This window comes from Mustela nivalis, assembly GCF_964662115.1.
Source record: "Mustela nivalis genome assembly, chromosome: 11".
Lineage (NCBI taxonomy): Eukaryota > Metazoa > Chordata > Mammalia > Carnivora > Mustelidae > Mustela > Mustela nivalis.
In genome coordinates, this window is record NC_139030.1 from 73,176,908 (window position 1) to 73,198,143 (window position 21,236).

At 48.6% G+C, this 21,236-nt stretch overlaps 1 long non-coding RNA gene across 1 annotated transcript in view; it reads left to right on the top strand.

Moving 5' to 3' along the window:
- The window catches only part of LOC309843845, a 98,208-nt gene that overhangs the window by 63,090 nt on the left and 13,882 nt on the right, over positions 1-21,236 (top strand). Inside the window, exon 2 of the long non-coding RNA XR_014300369.1 lies at positions 20,271-20,457. This is a non-coding gene — a long non-coding RNA (uncharacterized lncRNA). The remainder of the gene's footprint in view (positions 1-20,270; positions 20,458-21,236) is intronic.

Genomic DNA, 21,236 nt, shown 5'->3' on the forward strand with positions numbered 1-21,236 from the left:
AGAACAAACCCCATTGTTCTCATCCTTCCTCTGGGATCCTTTTAACTCAGTCTTTTTTACAAGAGCTTCAAGTCAGCCTCCTGTTGATGTGATATTTTTGCTATAGAATTTCTCTTACCAGGAGGCAGTAAATTTTAAGTCAATACTCTTTTATACCCATCTAAGCAAGCTTAGCTACACAAACCTCCATTTTCCTTGTGCTATTGTATTCAAGGATCCAGAAAATCATATACGCAGGCCTCGGAAGATTGTGACCCAGTCTGCTCTCTGGAACTTCCCAATCCTATTTCACTGTTCAATTCTTCTTGCCTTGGATCATTTGAGAGCCTGGTTTCACCCCGAAGCCTGCTGCTTACATCACTTTATGAATTCAAGTGTTTAATAACGCAGTTTGCTCGGCAGGGGATCGGTGGGGAGGGCACTAGGCAGAATAAAACCAAGGGTATCAGCAACACACAAAAAAATCAAAGCAGTGGTTTTTAGTGAGAATCTTCAGTGACATTTTAAAATCCCTGTGCCCGAGTCTATTTCTTCTTTGGTCCAGGATGAGCGTGCTCTCGTGTTGGTCATATCATGACCATGAACACAGAGACTCCAGGTTTCCTGCTCCTGTCCCACAGTCACTGGATGGTGATGGGACATGGCCTTGTAGAGCCTCCCAGAATGGTGGCAGATGCCAGCACTCTCCTTGTAACTGCTGCTGACACAGTCTGAGATCACTGATTCTGATGCCACATCCCAGGGCCTTGGCTGCCCTGGAAGGGTAAAGGGAGCCTTAGTGGTACCCTCAGGCTCTCTGCTTTGGAGCTTTCCCATCCAACCCTGTCGGTGCTCAGCACAGATGTCCCAAACACTGGGACTCAGTCTGTACAGGGAACCAACCCGTTTTCCCAATTCTATGATATTAAGTCAGTGCTTGGAAAAGCAGATGCTCCCAGAATCTCTCCCCCCAGGAAGAGCCCAATTGAGGAGGGTCTTTCGAAGAACTTGGTAAGAGTCTTTGTCCGTCTATCCCCAGGTTCATTCAGTGGCATCTGTTCATACTCTAGAAATGATCCCCAAACTGTCCTGTCATTGATGATGTAAGGAGCTGCTTCTGCCTCTGCACAGAGCTCTCTTTCCCATGGTGGGCACTGGGGGCTGGTGCTCCGACTGGGATCCTCAGGGAACTTGGAATCACGGAATCCCATGGAAGCACCTCAGCTTGCTTCAGCACAGATGCTGCACCACGACTCCCTCCCCAGAGCTGGGCTCTCATCTCCTCTGCCTCTTCTTTCGGGTGAGAGGGCTTTCACATCGTTCACAGGAAGTCACATTCATGTTTGGACTTTTCAGATCACCAGGAAGATCCCACTCAAGTGATTTTTCCTGTCATTTCTATCCTCTGCTCCCATTTTGCCCTCCAGAATCATAACAAATTAAAAGCATCTTGGAGATGACCACCTCATCCGCAGGCTGTCTGTTTCTAGCCCAGACATCCCAAATTCCTTCCATCAGTCCTCATTGACTGTTTTTACTCCCACTTGTCTCTGGGTAAATTATAGACAAGCCCAGGTTGCAAGTGCATCAGGCTTTTGTGAATACCCTGTGGGACTTGAGTGCTAAGTGTGGTCTGTCCTGCATGGAGTGGGACAAGGTCATCTGTCACCTTCTGCGTGGCTAACGCATCTGCCATGGGGTTGGTTTTGCATCATAGGAGCTTCTTGGAGCTTCTCTGCCAGGTCCATGGAGGAACCCAGTTGGCCTCTCAAGCCTTGCCTCCAAGTGTCCCTGTGGTTTCTGCACACTGGCTCTGAATTTGTTAGCACAGGATCCCCCCACCTCACCTGGCACTTCCCTCTACCACTGCTTCCTATCCTTTGTGCAGGAGAAGGCATGGAGCACAGCATCTTTTTCTGGATCTGTACAACCTTCTGTTGGGTTGCCTGGCTACCTGGGTGATGGAACTTCTATTTAGAAAATGCCTGACCATTCTCACTGAACTGGGCTCCAGGCCTCCCTCTGGTTTTCTCTCTCACTTTCTCCCTTTCGAGAGTTGCCCCCCTCCCTTCCTCACCAATGTCTTCAAGAAGAGGTGGTAGACGTAGTTCCACCACTGTGTGCCTTATGTGCTTGATTCAGAGCCTCTAAGAGCCAGAAAGGCTTCATTTACCAGGATAGGTTTTGTTTCAAACCACAAGCGTTTCCTTCTATTGACATTGATAATGTAATCGACATGGGAGGTCCTGGAGGCATTTCGTCTTCTCCAAGGAAGTTTCTGGAACATTTTCAGGAGACTCATTGGTGAGAGAGGGACATTTGGCTCTTGTTGCTTCATAGGAACGATCATTTTTCTGGGGAGCTTCTTTGCCATTTTTGCCCATGACCAGGAATGAAGTCCAAGGGACTTAATATTTACAGTCTTTGTTGAGGCTCCAGGAACTCTGTCTTGGGAGAATTAAATTCTCAATTGCTTAAGGACCGCTGTCATTTGAAATCATTCTTTTGGACTCTAGGGCTCAATCTTGGATTCTCCAGATTCCTTTTAAACAGCTTATATTTGTGGTCTCCTCCATCTTCACTAGTGGATCCAACCAGTATTTTTGAGCACCTGCTATGAAGCAGGAAGTTGGAAATGTACCAGAACACAGCAGGGAATGGAACAGGGAGTCTTTGAGTTTATAACATCATGAGTTTATAACATGGTGGGGAATACAGACACCAGAGCAAGTTACTACAACTGTAATGAGAGTTACAGCATGGAAATTTCAAACTACAGTGTTGGTTGTTCCATCTTAAGGAACAAGATATATCCTCTCTCTGCAAGTAAATTTTCAAGTGTTCATCTAGGACTTCAATACGTCTCATCATTGTTATTTCTGGGTATTTCACATTTATTATTAGGATTGTGTATGGAATTTTCCTCATGTTACATTTTCAGCCAGGTTATTATTGGTGTAAAACAAAGCTATTGATTTTTATAGATTTATTCTGTAAACTGGATACTTTATTAAACTCTTTTATTATGTTTTAAAATTTGGTAATAGCTTTTCCACCGAAAGCAATTTTTGCTGACCTCTGGATGATGTTCTTTCCAGAACTGCCTTCCAATCATGTTAAGAGTAAAAAAAAAAATGTGTATTAAAAAACACTTTGAAGATAATCCTGTCTAGCTCCTTGGAGCAAACACACTTCTTAGAGGACATTTTTTCTTGTTCATTAGAATCATGTCCTTCTCTTGACCCTTCGACCTTTTGAACATCCGGCCATCTCCCTCCTATCACCCAGGGAGATCATTGTTTGCCCAGGACAGGTAGCTGCTTAAAGAGATCACGTGCGTATGTGTTTACATCTTCAGTCTCTGGTAAAATGGACACTGGAGATTGGCAGGGTTTGATGAACATGGAGGTTAGCCTCATGGCACTCATCTGACCATGATTCATACCCCTTTTATGTACGCAGCAACCATGCTCATCTTCTCCCTAACTCTCCATCTCTTTTCTGCTTCTCTGTACTTCCCGATTCATTGCCACCGGACTCGGGAGGTAGTTCTCTGTTTGTGGCCTCTGTTAAAATGTAAGCCTCATGGTGAGGGAGTCTGTCCGTTTACTTCTGTGTTCCCAGTGATTCAACCACACGTGCCTCTTTCTGGGCTGTCAGTGAACATGTGTGAGATGAATGAATTCAACTGCCCTGAGGACCAGCTCTGAGCCAGTTACGCAGAGGGTCCTGGGTGGAGATAGACTGGTGAGCAATCAGGGTTTTTCCTCTCAAGATGTGGAGTTAATGCTGCAAGTTCAGGGCCAGGAGGTGTGGTTTGGGGTGGGAGTTGGGGGGAGGATTTTATTTCCTTGTGGGGGTGGGGCATCCCTGCCTCTGCCTTAGGGATGGGTAGGAGCCATCATGGAGCCTGCTAGGGTGAGGATCCCAGGGCTCTTCCTGTGCTCAGTATGTCTGTCCCCAAATTATGTCTTTCATAGGATAAACATTGACTTCTAAATAAGTCTAAAAGAGTTCTTTCAATAAATTAAGATTTCCGAGATACTGGAAGGCATTGTGTCATAGTGTGGCAGCCTGTTTCCTTTCTTCTTAGTGGCACACAAGATAATGGTTCAACATATAGCTTTTTAGTATCTTAGATTGGATGCAATACATAACGCATCACCATAAAATAAATTCACAGATTTTTTTGATCTCTTCCCTGGTTTTTTCTTCACATACCCCTCTACCCCACTCTAGAATATTTATCTAAGAAATAAGAGATCCATCCTAGGTCAAATTACAAAAATGTGGATGTCCTCATTTCACATCGCCTATTTTCATATCTAGGCTTATTTATTTGTCCTGATAGAAAATGCAGGGTTTGGGGATCAGAGACAGATGTCTATTTATTGGCCCGGCCCTCTTCGTGCCAGGTCCCCAAGCTGCACCTCCCACGGGGCAGTGTGGTGTGGTCCAGCTGTGCTGTATACGGACGGGGTCAGCGCCGCACACCAGATGTTCAGAGTCTTGGAGATCATAGGAGCTGCTGGCAGAGCTGCTTCTCCTCCAACCCAGAAAGAAAGAAAGCTTCTGCTCTGGGATGTGAACCAGTGCTCTCTGCAGAGACAACAAGATCTCTTGGCTCCAGTATCCTTTCGGTTGTAAATACCTGTCTGCAGGGGAGAGAGAGCCCCCATTGTCTTTAGCTTCCGATGTCTCCTTCCAATGTCACCCAGGCTGCCACCTCTCTGACCCCACAGAGACAGGAAAATAGTGGTCGTTTGCCAGCAATCCTACTATCTTCACTTCCACCAGTTTCCAAATAAAGGTCCTGCAGATTGGAGGAAGGGGAACAGTTAAACTCTACCGCATATTTGAGGCAGTGGGAGGAAGAAAGTCAAGGTCACCAAAGGTGACATAATGGGCTGGAGCTCTTTATTTGTTCAGAGAATTTTATTGCCTGGGAGTAGGAATGAACACCTTGAAGGGACTGAGTCTAGACTAAACTATGGAGCCAGAATCAGGTGTGGAATATCTTGGCCGTACCAGGAGGAGGAGGAGGAGGAGGGAAGGTAGAAGTATAAAAAAAAACAAGATGGCAACAAGATGGCAAGAGTCTCTGTACCGGGTATGTGAATGCTCCTCAGACAAAGAAAATCTTCAGCACAGATTGGCCGAAGATCACAGAACAGGTGGTATGATTGGATTTCCTGTGGGGAACTGCTGAAGAGGCCAGGTTCTGTGTCCGCTATCCGTGAGTGTTCTAATGCCAGCCCATGAGGCCACAGGAGCCCAGAGAGAGGGAAACGTGGCTGTGGGCGCACTGAGACCTTGTGGTGGGGACTCCAGGAGCCGCTAGCTATGGATCTAGGGTTTGGGTTAAGTGTAGCCAAATCTCCCAGAAGTAGAGGGCCCAGGCGATGTGTGGTTTGCATTTAATAAGTCAATTTTTTATAGAATTGTAAAAAAAAAAAGGAGGGGGAGGGGTTGATTTGTTTCATGCATTGGGGCACAATTTTTCTGACAATTTTTGTCAACAGACAGGGACAGCGAGTCAAGGTTACGGATGGGTTAGAGCCTCTGGTCTTTTCTGTCTTCATGGACGCAGGTGATACCTCTGCATCCAGCCATCCTCCATGTGGATTCTAGTCCTAAGGCCGGGCAAGGGTCTCCAATCGAAAAAACAACTCAAGGCCTATTTTCTCTTAATAATGTCTCAGGAATGCTTCCTCTGTGGCTGAACTGCGTATGCGTCTGATTCGCCTTTATTGATTCCCTCGTTCAGTCCCCCAGGAGGCACGAGGCATAAATGACCCATGTCCCAGTCCCCAGTGAGCTCACACCTGGAGAAGGAACGTACCATACTATAATACCACGGATCCACGTGAGATGCCAGTCCTCCCGGGCTGATGCGGGAGCTTCATCACAGAGGCACACGCAAAGCACAGGAGCACGCGAGAGAGCACGGTCTCTTCTGCCTGGATCTCGGCAAGGCTCCATGGAAGTGCTGTAGGTAGACCTGGAAGAGCGGGCTGCATGATGTCCGTCAGAAGAAAAGGTGCAAGTTAGCGTTTCAGACCGGGGGAAAGCATGAGGCAGGCCACCTGTGCAAGGGCAAGGCGAGAATTCACCTCAGGGTGGGGGACGGAGGGAACATGAGTGGCCATGTCGGAAAACAAGACTGCCCTCACTCTGATTTCTGCAGGATTTTATTATAAAGATTCAAAGAGTGATCTTAGGGCACGTAGCACAGTTGGTGAGGCATCTGCCTTTGGCTCAGGGGTCCTGGGATCGAGCCCCATGTCGGGCTCCATGTTCAGCAGGGACTCTGCTTCTCCCTCTCCCTCTGCTGCCCCCCACCCTGCTGCTCATGCTTGTTCTCGCTTGTTCTCTCTCGCAAATAAATAAATAAAATCCCCAAAAAGGAGATTAATAGCAGTGGTCTTTAGGCTTAGGACCAAGGAGTGCATAGCCCCACTGTTGACAAAGTGGCCCAGTGTGCGTGGTGGGGGCAGGGACCAAACCGCCTTTCCTCCATGGCACCTCCTACATCTGGCACAGGGCAGGACACAGACTCAGTGTTCAATGAATATTTATTGAAGGAAAACAAGTGACTCCTCTAGTAATCTGATTTCACGTATTCAGTATTTCTAATATGTATGCTAGCCAAAGCAGCACCCTGGTACTATTTATGTTCTTGACTATTATGTAAGGATTCATTAGTGAGTCCCCTGGTGCATATGAGGTAGGTTTTCTGACTCTGGAGGTCACGGAATTTACACGTATCAGTGAATAGGCAGATGTGAGAAGAATCAATGAAATGTGCTGAGCACAACTTGAACATTGTCTAGTTACTGGATGGTTTTGTCGTTTGCATCTGTTTTATAGGGACAAAGACATTTCCTGAAAGCTTACCTAAAAGCTGGCATGTGAAATTTCTTACAGTTGAATGCATCCTTGAACTGAATTTGAGAATCAGTACATAATGGGTCAGTGGTCAGCTGCGTGCTGTTGCAATGCTGAGCATTCCCCCAGGCGCCCTGAAGGGCTGCTCTCAGGACAGTTGATGACCAGTGTTATTAGAGGCTATCTCCTTTAATGGCAGTTCCATAGGATCTATGCGCACCTCTCATTAGCAAAATCTCTGGGGAGAAGGAGGAGGAGCTGAGGGGTGAATCGGCTGGGGGTATTTCTAAGAGATACATCTGCATATATATATATATGATATATATAAAATCATATGTATGTACATATCATGGATAAGTGTAGTAGACAGCCACCCACCTGCTGTGATTCCGGGAGACTATCTCCTACCCTCCCCTCAAAAAACAATTATATTCACTTTGCTTGGCAATTCTTTCCTGTGCTTAAACATTTTATTCTATAACCAAAGTTATGGTTTAAACTGTAAATGCCAAGGTGCCTGGGTGGCTCAATAGGTTAAAGCCTCTGCTTTCTGCTGAGGTCATGGTCCCGGGGTCCTGGGATTGAGCCCTGCGTTGGGCTCTCTGCTCAGCGGGGAGCCTGCTTTCTTCTCTCTGCCTGCCTCTCTGCCTACTTGTGATCTCTGTCTGTCAAATAAATAAAATCTTTAAAAATAAATAAATAAATAAATGAATAAATAAAATGTGAATGCCTTCTGACCCAGTCATTTTACCCCAAGGCAAATGACAACAGTTGATATGGAAAGACATTCCTCTTGAGATAGTTTAAAATAGAAAAACATGCTAAGTATCTACATACCCACTAAGGAGAAAGAAATCATGGTGTATCAACACACTGTAATATAAGCAGTGATTTTAAGATGTTCTGAATAATTGAACATGTAGGAATATTCATAACATCATCGCATATGACATAAAGCAGCAAATAACATGACATTGTGCTTATGGAGAGATTGAAAATGATGTTAATGTGTGCAGACATGCAGAGCTTGCTTGTTGGTTTTTTGTTTTTTTTTAAGATTTTATTTATTTACTTGACAGAAAGAGAGATCACATGAGCAGGACAGAGGGAGGGGGGGCAGGCTCCCTGCTGAGCTGGGAGCCAGATGTGGGGTTTGATCCCAGGATCCTGAGATCATGATCCAAGCTGAGGGAGACACTTAGCCAACTGAGCCACCCAGGTGTCCCTAGTTTGCTTTTAAATCCACATCAAGATTGACCGTGAGACCAGTGGTGTCCTGGCCCCCAACTCCTTTGTGTCTGCTTCCCTGAGTAATTGGGAAGGCTCATGAGTGGGGAATTTGGGGAAAGGGAAGACCAAGCTAAAATATTTGATGTTACTTTCCCAAAGACAGATGACAAAGTGCAAAAGAAATTCGGAAAAGAGGTACTTTTTTCCGTCCTCAAGGACTATGGCTTGAGGTCCTTGGTTGAGTGCAGCCTCAGGAGAACATGTTTGCATGTGGCCCTTGGAGGGTTTGGGGTATTTTAGGGACTCTCTGATGAGGGTAGTAGTGTCCTCCAAGGTGGCAGTGGCCACAGTGCTGAGGAAGGTCCTCAATGCCCTTGATATCACAAGACAGCCAGACTGAAAGAGCAAAGTTCTTCTCATGTGCAAGAATCCAAAGTTAATTGGGGGTAGAATGGGAGAATGTGAGGCTAATGAGCCTCTAGTGACTGATTGTGTCCCCCCAAATCCATATGCAGAAGCCCTCATCCCCCATGTGAGGAGGCTTAGAGCTGGGGCCTTTATGAGGTACTTCAGTAGAGATTGTGAGGATGGAGTCCCCATGGTGGGATTCGTGGTCCTAAAAGAAGAGACACGAAATCCTTCTCTTTCTATGAGGGCACTTACTAAGGAAAGGCCATGTAGGACACAGCCAGGAAGAGGGCTCCCGCCAAGAACCCGACTATGCTGGTCCCTTACCTCAGACTTGCCAGCCTCCCTAGTCTTGGTCTGTCACAGTAGCCGGAGTAAACTAAGGCATGAACCTGGAGAAGTCTTCTTACCTCCTGAGTGCTCACATGGAAGAGGCACCTGGATATTCGACACACCTTCTTAGAAAAATGGCTGAAAAAGAAATGCATCAATGTGTAAAGAATGATTATTTCTTCAGTGTGAGGCTACTGATTCTTCTTATTCTCTGCCTTATACTTTTTAATATTTTGTATGTTTTTGAAAGTAACACGTGTTCCTTTCATAATTGAGGTCTACATGAGTTCCTACCTGCAGGAGCTGTTGCCTGGTAGAGGTGTCCTTGAAAGCCTGGAGATCTGTGTAGACAGAGGGGCCAGGCAGGAATTCTGCATATAGGACTCAGCAGGTGCCCAACAAATGCTTGTCAGATTGAACTAAAGTGAAGCTACAGAAGCTGAGGCCAGGGAGAATAAAAGCAAACGGCTGCTTCATAATTTGAGGAAGAATTGACTCACCTTCTTGCCCTGCAACAGTTTTCCTATGGCTGCTGTAACAAATTACACAAATTGAGTAGCTGAAAACAACACAGATTTACTCTTCTACTTCTGGAGGTGGGAAATTTAGAGTAGGTTGGCAGGGCTGTGTTCTTTCTGGAGGCTCTAGAGAAGAATTTATTTCCTTCTCTTCCAGCTTCCAGGGCCACCTGCTTTCCTTGGCTCACGGACCCTTGCTCCATGGTCAAGGCCAGTGGTGGAGCATCTTCTTCAAATCTCCCTCCTTTTTGTCTCTCCCCTCTGTCACCTCTGCTTCTGTCCTCAGATTGCTTTCTCTGACTCTCTTGCCTCCCTCTTATAAGGACCCCTGTGATGGCATTGGGATAATCTCCCAACCGAAGGATCATCTCTCCATCTCAATATCCTTAATCTGATCACATCTGCAGAGTCTCTGTTGCCATGGGAGGTAACCTGGACACAAGGTTCTGGGGATTAGGAGTTGACATCCTGCCTACCATCCTCCCCTCATGTTGACTATAGGATGCTGCTACCCAGTTGGAAAAAATAACATGGTTATAGACAAAAATGTTTGTAGATGGGCTTGTCTTATCAACTGCAGAAACAGGCAATGATGACCATTCAAATATGTCCACAGTCTTGGAAAGAGATGTACTGGAGAGGTGGAGGAAACCGACCCACGATGAACACAATAAAGAAAGTAATTTATTCTACTAGAAGACTCAAATTTTTTGAGAGCCTTTGTTAGGAGAAGGAAAAAAAAAAGTCCCGAGAGGAAAAATAACTAGTTCTCACTTGGGTACTTCTTTTTCTTTTTTTGTGATTTTGTTTATCTTAAATCAGAGCCAACAAAATGGGGACCTTGAGCGAATCCTAAACAATTTCTTCTTATAAATAGAGCCCAGGAAGATAGTGAAAACGGGCTGTTTGCTGGTGTGTCCAGCCATATACCCCTCAAATTTTACATAGATTTCTGTGTAAACATAGATATTCACATGCAAATGGATTCATTCAACAGATGACTGCTTTTATGTGCCAAGAATTGTGTTAGGTTTGGGGGGGGTACACAAGTGAGGGAGAGAGTCCTACCCTGTTTCCTGTGGCATGTGCATTCCAGCTGGGTGGACAGGCAGTAAACATTAAACTATGTTTAATTACTACTCGACTAATTAGCACTTCTGGATATTAAATTCCTGAAGGGGAGGGTAAGAAGGAAGGTGAGCAGTAGTGGGAATAATGCTAATTTACCAGGAACCATGTTCCTTGCAGTCGTTGCTAGAGATAATGACACAGATGAGAGGTAGGGACTGAGCGCTCCGTCCCAGTCACACTTCTGTCTTGTTCACAGCGTCCCCCCAACCAGGGTGCTGAGACCTCAGGGGCATCACCTACTCCAGCCCCACCTTGTGATCCCTGGGGAGACAGGGCTGGGGACACTTGATGACTGTCTCATGAATTCCCAGTATCTCTACATTCTCCTCTCCTATCTCAACCCTGATTTTTCTCACTGAAACCTAATTGTGGCCAAAGCAATATGAGAAGACATAGAAAACGTTTTTTTTTTCCTCTACCGAAACTAGATTCCCAATGACATATTCTCCAAAAGGAAGTTCAATCCTTGATTGTGAAGAAGAGTTATGTGATGATACTTATGAAGCCTGTGCCTACAGCTTATATCAAAGTAGTAAAGACAACATATGTCACAGGGGGAAAGAGGCCACAACGTTCTAAGCATTAGTCCATATTTCAAAGAACTCCTACTTTCAGTGCTCATTGGATTCAAACAGGAAAAACTATCTGAGTTATTCAAAGTCCTAAAGGAACATCTAGGAATGATTGATGTAAACACTCCTCATCAGGGTTTCTAGCTTCAGTTCTCTGCTGTTATCAAACCAAACTCCTGGGTGCATTCCTGCACACTTTAAAGGTTGTGACATTTGGTTTTAAAATCTCCAAAGTTCTTGGACTAAAATACTGATGAACTCAAGACATTTCAGTTTTTCCTTGTGACAGCATGGAGGGGGTAGTCTGTGTGTTTTCTAGAAGCTTGTTCTCAGCAGAAGGGTTTGGGCCCCTAACCAACCCTTGAGGTTCCAGCTGAAATGGCATTGGTGTCACCAGGGCGCAGTGGTGGTTCTTGGCTCTGGATGTACTTTCAAAGCACCTGCAAGTGAGTGCTTTAAAAGCACAGCTGGCCCAACCCCCACAAACTGATCCTGCTTCTCCTGGAAACCCAGGCATCTGCAGCTTCTGCAAACTCCTGCAGGGTTTTGCCTGCCTGGGGAGGCTGGGGGACCACCCAAGGAGAAGAAGCAACTTTTCAGGTAGATGACTGACTGACGGTCCTTTGTAAAATCAAAACAAGCTGGCACTGGAGAATCTCAGTGCAGGGGGGAAGGAAAAAAAAACCTGGTGTATTAATAAGGAAGTTAAATAAATAAATAAACAAGTAAATACATACATAAATAAAAATTCTGATGCCAAATTCTTGTGGATTGAATTTGCTTGGGGGACAGGCTCACCAAATTTGCCAAGAAGACGCTACTGCTGGTTTCCGTGAGATTTGAGGAACTTAATGTTTGTTATTTGTGTCCTTAGGAGGTCTGCCCTGCCTTCTGGGTCTTTTTGCAGAAATACTAATGAGACTCTGTATCATCAGTCCCAAGGTAAAGCTGAGTCTTTCCCCTGCTCTCCAGCCCTCTCCCTGCCTCCGCCAAGAGGAGGTCTGCTGGTCGTTCAGCGGTGAGAGGAGGAGGCTTTCCCGGGATGGCTTGCAGAGCGGGTGGGTAGAGAGTAGGAGGCAGGTGCCCTGAACGTCCAGGGAGCCCGCCCTGCATGTCTCTCTGTCCCTGCCCCACTGCCCCTTCCCCCGTGCTCTCCCTCCCTCCCTTTGTGGGGGGTAACTCCCTCCTCTGAAGCAGGGTGCCACCCACATGCAGCCCTCAGGGGAGACCAACCACCCACCCACTCCCAGGATCCCGAACAAAGGGCAGCTTCACTCTCCGAGGAGCGTCTAGGCCAGATCTTCTGATAATAAACATTTCCCCTCTTCACACACACACACACACACACACACACACACACACACCCACACCCACTCCCATTTCTGTGTCATCACTTGTGCCGCTGGCCATTCTCTCTCTCCCAGCCTTGTCCGGCTTCATCCACTCACCCATTCATCAAGTGCTTATCAAGACACATGCTGGGCGCTAGGCCTGTTCCCCCGCGGCACGTCCTAGCTCAGAGCTCAGGTCATGGACTTCCCCATGATCCCGTGAACAAAGGCCAAACTGTGATGGGAGGAGGACTTCAAAGAGAAGTGTGGGTCTTCTGGGGACTTCCACAGGGAAGGGGGCTAATGGCGGGGGTGGGGGATGGCTTCCTCCAGGAGAGCCCCAAGGGGTGGGCATTTCTCACAGTGGGGGCCTGGCCACTGTGACTGAGATGGATGGAGTACTGGTGTGTGTGTGTGTGTGTGTGTGTGTGTGAAAGGGAGTGTGAGACAGAGCAGGTGTGTGTGTGCATGGGGGTGTGCAAGTATGCAAGTGGCGGGAGCTCACGTGAGTGCGAATGTGTGAGATCTGTGTGTGGGTGTGAGAGTATGCACGGGCAAGAGTGTGTGAGTATTTGTGGGTGCACAAGAGTATGTTTGAGGCTGTCTGAACATGTGTGTGCATGTGAGCACATGTGTGTGAGTGTTTGAGGGTATGGGTGTGCACATGTGAATGTGCAACTGGATCCTATTGTAAGTGTGCCCTGCAAATGTGTGTGAGTGTGAGTGGGTGTGCATGCACACGTGTGGTTGTGGGGAGTATGGGTGCATGTGTGTGTGCACATGTGAGATGTGTTTGAGAGGGTGTGGGTGTGTGCAGGTATGGGTGTGTGAGAGCACTGCGAGGGCACATGTGGGTGTGAGGGAGAGTGGACACATGTGAGTGTGCACACAAAGAAATCTGAGTGTGGGTGTGGGGGTGGGTGTGAGTGAGTGTGTGAGAGCGCTGTGAATGTGCATCTGGATGTGCTGGCTGGCTGGGGGCAGAAGCAGGGGCAGGTGGCCAGGAAGTGGGGCCAGGTGGAAGCTGAGCTTGGGTGCAGGTGGTGGGAGGTCTCTGGTGGGGGATCCGTCTACCAGGGTCTTAGCAGAGTCCCCCTTTCTCACACCTTCACTTCCTGCCATAAGGGTCAAAGTGCAGACAGAAGGAACATGGTCCTTGGCATTGTCTGACCCCAGTCCTGATCCTGTCCCTTTGGGCTGTGTGAGCCTCATTCTCTGGCTTCAGTTTCTTGAGCCAAGAAGTGAGTTCCTGGTAGGCTCATGTGGGTGGACTCCAACTGCTGGCCGGTGTCCCCTTCTCTGGCTGTACTTGCCGCCATGTCCCTGCGGGGCCCCACTGAGTCTCGCAGAGGCATTTCTGGCCGCGCAGGGCACCTGCTCTGTGCCCCTCACTTTGGCCCCTTGAGCTTGGCTCTACCTACTGGAGCATGTGACTTGAAGTCTCTTCACCTGCACGTGACCGTAATATCCCTTCTCCTTCCCCACCTCTGTGGCCACACCTCATTTCGACCTCCTGCATTCCCTTCCCCACGTCCATGTCCATCCAGGTCCCTGCTCCTCACCTGCCCCAGCTGGCCCCAGCACACCCACGGCTCCCTAAAGTTGGGGCCCCCATGGGTCCTGACCCGAAGACCCCCCACCTGCTCCCGGTCCCAGGGATCTCTGCCTGGCCCCCTGCCCCCGCTGTGGGTCAAGTTTGGCCACACAGCAGCCCTGGAGGGAGATTAGAGGGAATGAGGAGAAGGAGTGATGCCACCAACCTTTCAGCCCCCCAGACCCCTGCTCAGCAACCCGAAATCCTGCTCGGCTCCCTCTGCCTCAACCTGCTCAGACCCTCCTACCCTACTCAGCCCCACCCCCCTCCTCAATCCCTTCACCTCTGCTCAACCCCACATCTGCTCAGTCTCCCTGGTCTGCTCAGCTCCTATGAGGTCCTTCTACCAAGCTCCCTTCTGAGAGCCCAGTTTCGGGGCTCTGGCCTCGGATGGCAGTGACGGCCCACAGGACTGCAGAGTCACCATCCCCTCTGTGCACTTACACTGTATTCTCTCTGTTTGGAAGCCCTGCCACGGTTTACTTCCCCAAAGGGCCTTGAGGGAGATGCCCACAGATCTTACCCTTGCCCCAGCTCACCCTCCGACTACACCCCATCTCTCCCTCCTGCTACAAAACTTCTTGAGCCTGTCAATGCCACTCACTTGCCCCCTGGGGCTCTCTTCCACAGAGGAATCTGTTACTGCCACCCCCCTGCTTCCTTCTTTCTCTTCCTTCATGCTTCCCAAACCTCCTGACCGGCTCTCTGAGTTGTTGGGTCGTTTTTCTCGTGGCCCTAGGAGGGGACAATGACACCATCGGACCCTGACAGAGCTTCCCAGCTTTCACGAGACTCGAGACTCAGAAGTAATTTGCTAGCTTTCTTAAGTGTGCTGAAGATGGTGATAACGGTACAAGCAACTTGCTACCGTCCGCCTCCTGTGCACACACTGTGACCCTCTGTGTACTTGACGCATATTAACCGCTGACACTGAACCCATGTGTTCATCCTAGTTATGGGTGCCAGGCTTATCCTCATCCCTTTAAAGGAGGAACTGAGGGGCACCTGGGTGGCTCAGTGGGTTGAGCCTTCAGCTCAGGTCATGATCTCAGGGTCCTGGGATCGAGTCCCGCATCGGGCTCTCTGCTCAGCGGGGAGCCTGCCTCCCTCTCTCTCTCTCTCTGCCTGCCTCTCTGCCTACTTGTGATCTCTCTCCGTGAAATAAATAAATAAAATCTTTAAAAAAAAAGGAGGAACTGAGGCCAAGAGGGTTCAAAGATCAGAGAACCCACTGATATCCACCTCTGCTTTATGTCAACTTCTCCCGCACCTTGGCTCCTCCCCACTCCTTTTTTTTTTTTTTTAAATGACTTTACTTACTTATTGGACAAAAAGAGAGAAAGCGGGGAGAGAGCACAAGCACGGGGAGCCGCAGAGGCAGAGGGGGAAGCAGGTTCTCCACGGAGCTGGGAGCCTGATGGGAGACTCGATCCCAGGACCCTGGGATCACGACCTGAACCGAAGGCAGAAGCTTCACCAACAGAGCCATCCAGGCGTTCCTCCTTAAAGAATTCTTAACTGAGTGGCAGCAAGTCACTCCCACTGGTGTCCCGTGACAGTGAGCAGTAGCAGAATCTCATGGAGACAACCAGAGCAGGGCCTGGGGCCTGGGAGGGCATCAGGTGGCTGTTTCTGACCCAGGGTTATAGCAGGTGGCGTCGCTGGGTAATTACTTTTCATGACTCAAAGGAATCAGAGGTGTGAACCAGGTCGGCAAGCCAAAGGGAGATTCTTTGGGAGTGGAAGGCAAGGCTGAATGCAGAGTGAGGCAGACCGCTCTGGGGGCAGCTGAGGGATGCCACCAGAGGCCTGAGGTCATGGCCAGCTGCTGCAGCATGTCCTCTAGGGTTCCCATGGGGCCTGCTGACCGGGCAGGGCCAGTGGCACAAAAGGCACTGGGGGACTGGCCAGGGGCCACGTTGTGGGCAAAGCACGTGGCTATGGTGTTATGGTCCTTGTGTCTGTGTGTCAGTGGTCTTGCATTCTGGATTACATGTCGCCCTCCCACGGGCCTTGTGGTCTGTCCACAGCATGTTCCTGACCTCATCGCCTCCGTGTTCACCCTCACCGTGTCCCACCCGCCCCGGCCTGTGCTCCTTCTCTCCCAGGTGCTCTTTGCTTTGCTTTCGCTTTCCATTTTCCTCTTCCAGAGTGCCCTTCCCCAGGCGCACCTTTGCCCACCGCCCCCCACCCTCCCAGGTTTCTGCTGACCTTTGATGGTGTCTACGAGGCCTTATCTCTGGTGACAGAGACACTAGGAGCCGCCCAGCCCGCACCACCCGCTACCCCCTCTCGCCCGGCCTACTTTCCCTCACAGCCTTTACCATCGCTCGGTAGCTTCTCTAGTGATTTGTGGGTCCTCTTTCCCAGTGGAATGTCAGCTCCCCGAGGGCAAGGACTTGGGTTATTCCCCGCGGCTCTGTCTGCAAGGCCTGGAATGCTGTCAACAAATCCGTGCTGCTAGCAGACGTAGAAAAACACAGATGAGCAAGATGATTTACGGCACCCCTTTTCGTAACGGAAAGAAGCTAGGAACCGCCAAGTCCATGACCAGGTGACAAGCTCAATCAATGGTGTATCCAGGTCATGCAGCTGTACGGGCTGTAGGAGAGAAGGTGTCTCTTGGCTGTGAGGGGCTAGTGTCACCAGCAGATTTGAAAGAGGAAGAGAATTACGTGCACCGTACGCACCCGTACATCCATGAAAAGGCACCGTAAGGGTGCGCACACGTGCGTGCAGAAACCACGGAAGTGTTAAATCTCAAAACTAAAGGAGAGAGGGCGCCTCGGAGGGAAGGGCAGGGAAGGGACAGGGTGGAGGAACCAAGTGACAAGTAGAGAAGCTAAAATTCTCCGACTAGGCCCTATCTTGTCGTTGGACTTTTGAACCAAGGAAACATTCTACATAATTGTAAAAAATAATGATAATCATAATCGCAGGTAAAACCATTCCTAGTGTGCCTGGGTGGCTCAGTCAGTCGAGCGCCTGCTTTTGGCTCAGGTCATCATCCTGAGGTCGCAGCATAGAGCCCCACATCCGGCTCCCTGCTCAGAGGGGAGCTTGCTTCTCCCTCTGCCCTCCGCCCCTCCCCCCCCACCCACTCATGATCTCTTTCTCACACACTCTCTCTCTCTCAAATGAATATATAAAATCTTTTTTAAAAAACCATTCTTAGAAGTAGAAAGGAAAATGAAAAAAATTCTGTAATTTATGTATTGGCTTTCATAGGTACACAAAGAGAAAATATTCCAAGTGATTGTGACAGTAATTTGGTTATATGTCCCTACTATGATATGCTGTCAGGACAGAAAGAACCGCTAAAGATATTAAACAGTTCCCGGAATTACATTTCTGGTGACGGTAGGACCATTCTTATTCTGGGGCTGCGGTGTGCACAAGGGAAATGAGGAATGGTACGTGGCACTGAAAACTGGAAGTGCCAAGGATGGGAAAATAGGAGAGATACAGGTGGGTTAACATGCTGGAGTAAAACGTTTGTATCTTGAATTGGATTGGAAGTTGGTAGTGTGAATCAAAACGTGGCTTTATATTTTAAAGTTTTCCTAGCTTTATGAAAAGACCTGGCAATGACTACACTAGCATTACCTAGTACTCATGGAACCCTGATTGGGGTCTCTAAATACCGTTCCCCACTGAAAGGAGCCAGGGCTCCTTGGAGAGCATGGGTATGGATTCTGGTTCAAGGTCAATGCAGAGTGAGGCTGGAACTTGTCATAATGCCAAGTCGGGAAGCATCTGAGATTACCAAGATCACATCCGAAGAACTGAGGAGTAGAAGAGGCAACGCCTTGGCTGCAGTGATGGGAAGAAAGTCCACGGTTGCCTGGGGCCCCGGGTTTGGGGGAGAGGGACTGACTGCAAGGGGGCATGAGATCAAGAATTTGCTAGTTTTCTTCTCGGAGAATTCTAGGACCCACTATGGGAAGGGGAGGGTCCTGGGGAACCAGGATCACAGGCTAAGGGTGACACGTTTGGACAGCTTTGGGATAGTGGAGCAGGTGACTGCCTGTGGGCTTCCTAGAACAGCCAGCTGGGGCAGAGCCCCGCACAGGAAGGAAAGATGGAAAACTGCCCCGAATCAGCTGCCCCCTCCTCGCTGCCCTCCTCCCAGATGATCCCTTTCTTTCTTCAGCTCCTGACCCATATTTTGGATTATCTACTTGTACTGTCCCCTGATGCATCATAAGCGTTTGGCTTTTCCAAATCCCAGGCTAATTCTTTGACCTCTTTCCCCTGTTCCCTAAACATTGAAATTACTCTAGCCTTTTCCATCTTCCGGGAAAGAGTTACCACCTTCCTCTGGGTGGTTCAGTGTAGGACATGGAGTCAATCTTGACATTTTTTTCTTCAGCTCCCAACCCCCCTCCCATCAATGAGGGCTGTCAGTTCCACCTTTGGAGGTAAGTCCCAAATTGTCCTTTTATTGCTGGTCTGCCAGCACTGCCCACACACCTCTTTTGGACCACGACACTAGCTTTCAAATTTGCCCTTCTCAGATCTGCTCTTCACACATCATCCCGAATGCCTTATAAAACCAACCAGATGCCATCCCTCCAGAGTCAAAGAATGTCATTCACTTTTCTTTTGATTTCTTTAAAAAATCCAACCTTTTCTTCATGCCTAGTCTTTCTGTACACGGAATGTTCCCAACTAGTGCCACAGCCCTACACCAACACAGACCTCATCCCCAACTCCCCAAATCCCTAAGGACCCAGCATGAAAGTCAGGTCTTCCTGATGTCTTCCCGTGCTCTTCATCCCAGGATAATTTAGGGCTCCCTGCTGTCCTTGGATACTACTCTATACCGACTCGCCTAGTGTCCCATCTGCTCGTAACTGTACATGTACTTATGGGTTATTTGTCACCCTATAAGACTGTAAGGTCCCAGGGGCCAGGGGTCAGTTCTGTTATCCACTGCTTTATCCCTCATCGAAGATTACATTAAATATTTGTAAAGCTAATAAATGAATGAATGAATCTTCACACCACTGACATCTTACCAACCCACTCGTTTAATGCCTTTAAAAGCCTCCAGCTTCTTGTAAGCCTCCAACTTGCATCCGGAGCCCAAGCTGCTTCTGTAAGCGCTCCATATCACACACTCCCACCCCACACCCTCTTGTTTCTCATCAGCCAACCCACAATTTCCTTGGCCTCTGCAGCTCGATTTTTCCTATTAAAACCTTTATCACTCTTGAAAGGTCACCTCCAGCTCTGCCTGGTGTGCTGACATCCTTCCTGCCTCTGGAAGTCTTGAACGTTTGCTTGGGACACCCTCTCTGGCTCCGGCTTCTTTCTGCCTTACTGTAAATCAGGTGCTTTCATATCTTCCTTTTCCACCACACTGAGAGAAGAAAAATGCCTTAGTTGTGCTTTTCTTTGTTGCTTTGATAGTCTTCTAAGTTTGTGGCTCATAGACGTTGCTCTAGATGTGTTTGTCAAATCAAGGAAAGCATTATTTAATGAAAACATCGTCCTCTGCAGTTACAAGATTCCATCTTTCTTCAGTATAAGGCTTCTAAGCAAAGGAAGGCATTGAGAACCTTGCTATAGGCTGATTCCCCCCTGAGGGGGGGTTCTATTAATCACTTAGTGGTGGGGACCCGGTGACAAGAGCTATGGAGGAAAAGCAATGAGCCAAGAGAAGCAAAACCCTGCTGCAGGCACATGGTGGCCTTTGCCCACAGTGTGGTCTTCCAGTTGCCTTTGCAGATGGACAGAGGCACCTTGTCAACACTGAGGAGTTAGACCATTTCCATTTCTTTTACATTATACTTTAGGACCCTAAAGATAAGTATGCCAGCTATTCATCTCACCATGATTTGGTTACAGAAACATAATCGGAATTGTTTAAGAGACAGAGGCTGTTTCTATTTTGGTACCGGCAGCGGAAATTCAGCCTTTGTCCGTTTTTATAGTTTGATTTATGGGAGGTTAAAAATTCATAACGTAGGAGCTAACCCCGAGCAAATATTGTTCTTTGCATGAGCCAATTTAAACGTTCTCTCCTGTCGGATTTCCTGTTCAAAAGGTTGAGAAGGGTGAAGTTGAACTGTGGTTAAGCTGTTGGATGGGCTGAGAGTCGGGTGGCCTCTGCTGGGGTCCGGGGGCTCGCGGGGGCTCAGTCTGGGTTGCAAAGAGAAGGGATGGGAGCCACCCTGCTTTCAAGAGCACTTTCCATATCGTATGCCTTCTGTTTGTTATCATACTTACTCCTCTAGTGACCCCAGGACAAGACACAGGCTTGCTTCTCTTTCCTTTCCAGAAACAGGAACCAAGGCAGTTCATGCGTAACCCAACCTGGCTTGCCCTGCACATGAATGGACAAACCACTTGGCAGGATCATCACGCTGTGTGCTGGGATCTGGGCTGCAGACAGGATGAGGGAGGTGTCACCGCTCATGAATGACTGGCCGTCCTGCTGTCCAGAAGCCGAGATGCAGAGAACTAAGGTCCGCGTTTCCTACTCACCCAAAGAGTCCTCATGGAGCTGGGTCTTTGCTTTCTCCCTGACACAAGTGCACTAGAGCCCTGAGCTTTTTGGCTTATGGATGCATGAAAGCATCTGACCTTGACGGGATGGTTGGGCATCTTGCTGTGGCCAGAGGCAGGTCTGCCCCCTTCCCTGTGCACACGTAGCTCATGGTGCTCTACATTTCCTCCCAGCCACCTGGGCTCTCGCTGGTTCTGGGCCCAGCCCTGGCTTACAGAACCCTCTGGGCATCTGGAGGCAGCATCAGCACCTGAAGACTCCCTGGTCAGTGCTGTGACCCCTTTGTTCAGCCTTTTCCCACATGGCTTCCCTCTCACATTCTGCCTACAGGGTGTTCGATGACACAGCACACCTGCTCCAGGGTCCTCCGAGTGTGGGTACAGGCCCTAGAGACCAAATACTACCATACCCCATCAAAACTCGTCCTAACTCTGGACTTCAGAAGCTGTGAGATAAAGAAGCAATGACCAAGAGAAGTACCCATTCAAATAGACATGGAGACCACGATGGAGGTAGCTGGGGAGGGGTTGGGGAGGGACAGAAAGACAGGTGTGAGGCTCCCCATGGCTGTTCCAGGCTGACTCGGCGGTGGTGTGGGTCAGGTCTCCCCCTGGTGCTTCCACAGCCTCAGAATCTGAGAGCTGTCTCCAGCTTCCTCATGCCCCAGGATAAACGATGATGCAGATTTTACAGTTCATGTAGTGCTGCCTATGCCTGATGAGTTCTCTTCATTTTTTT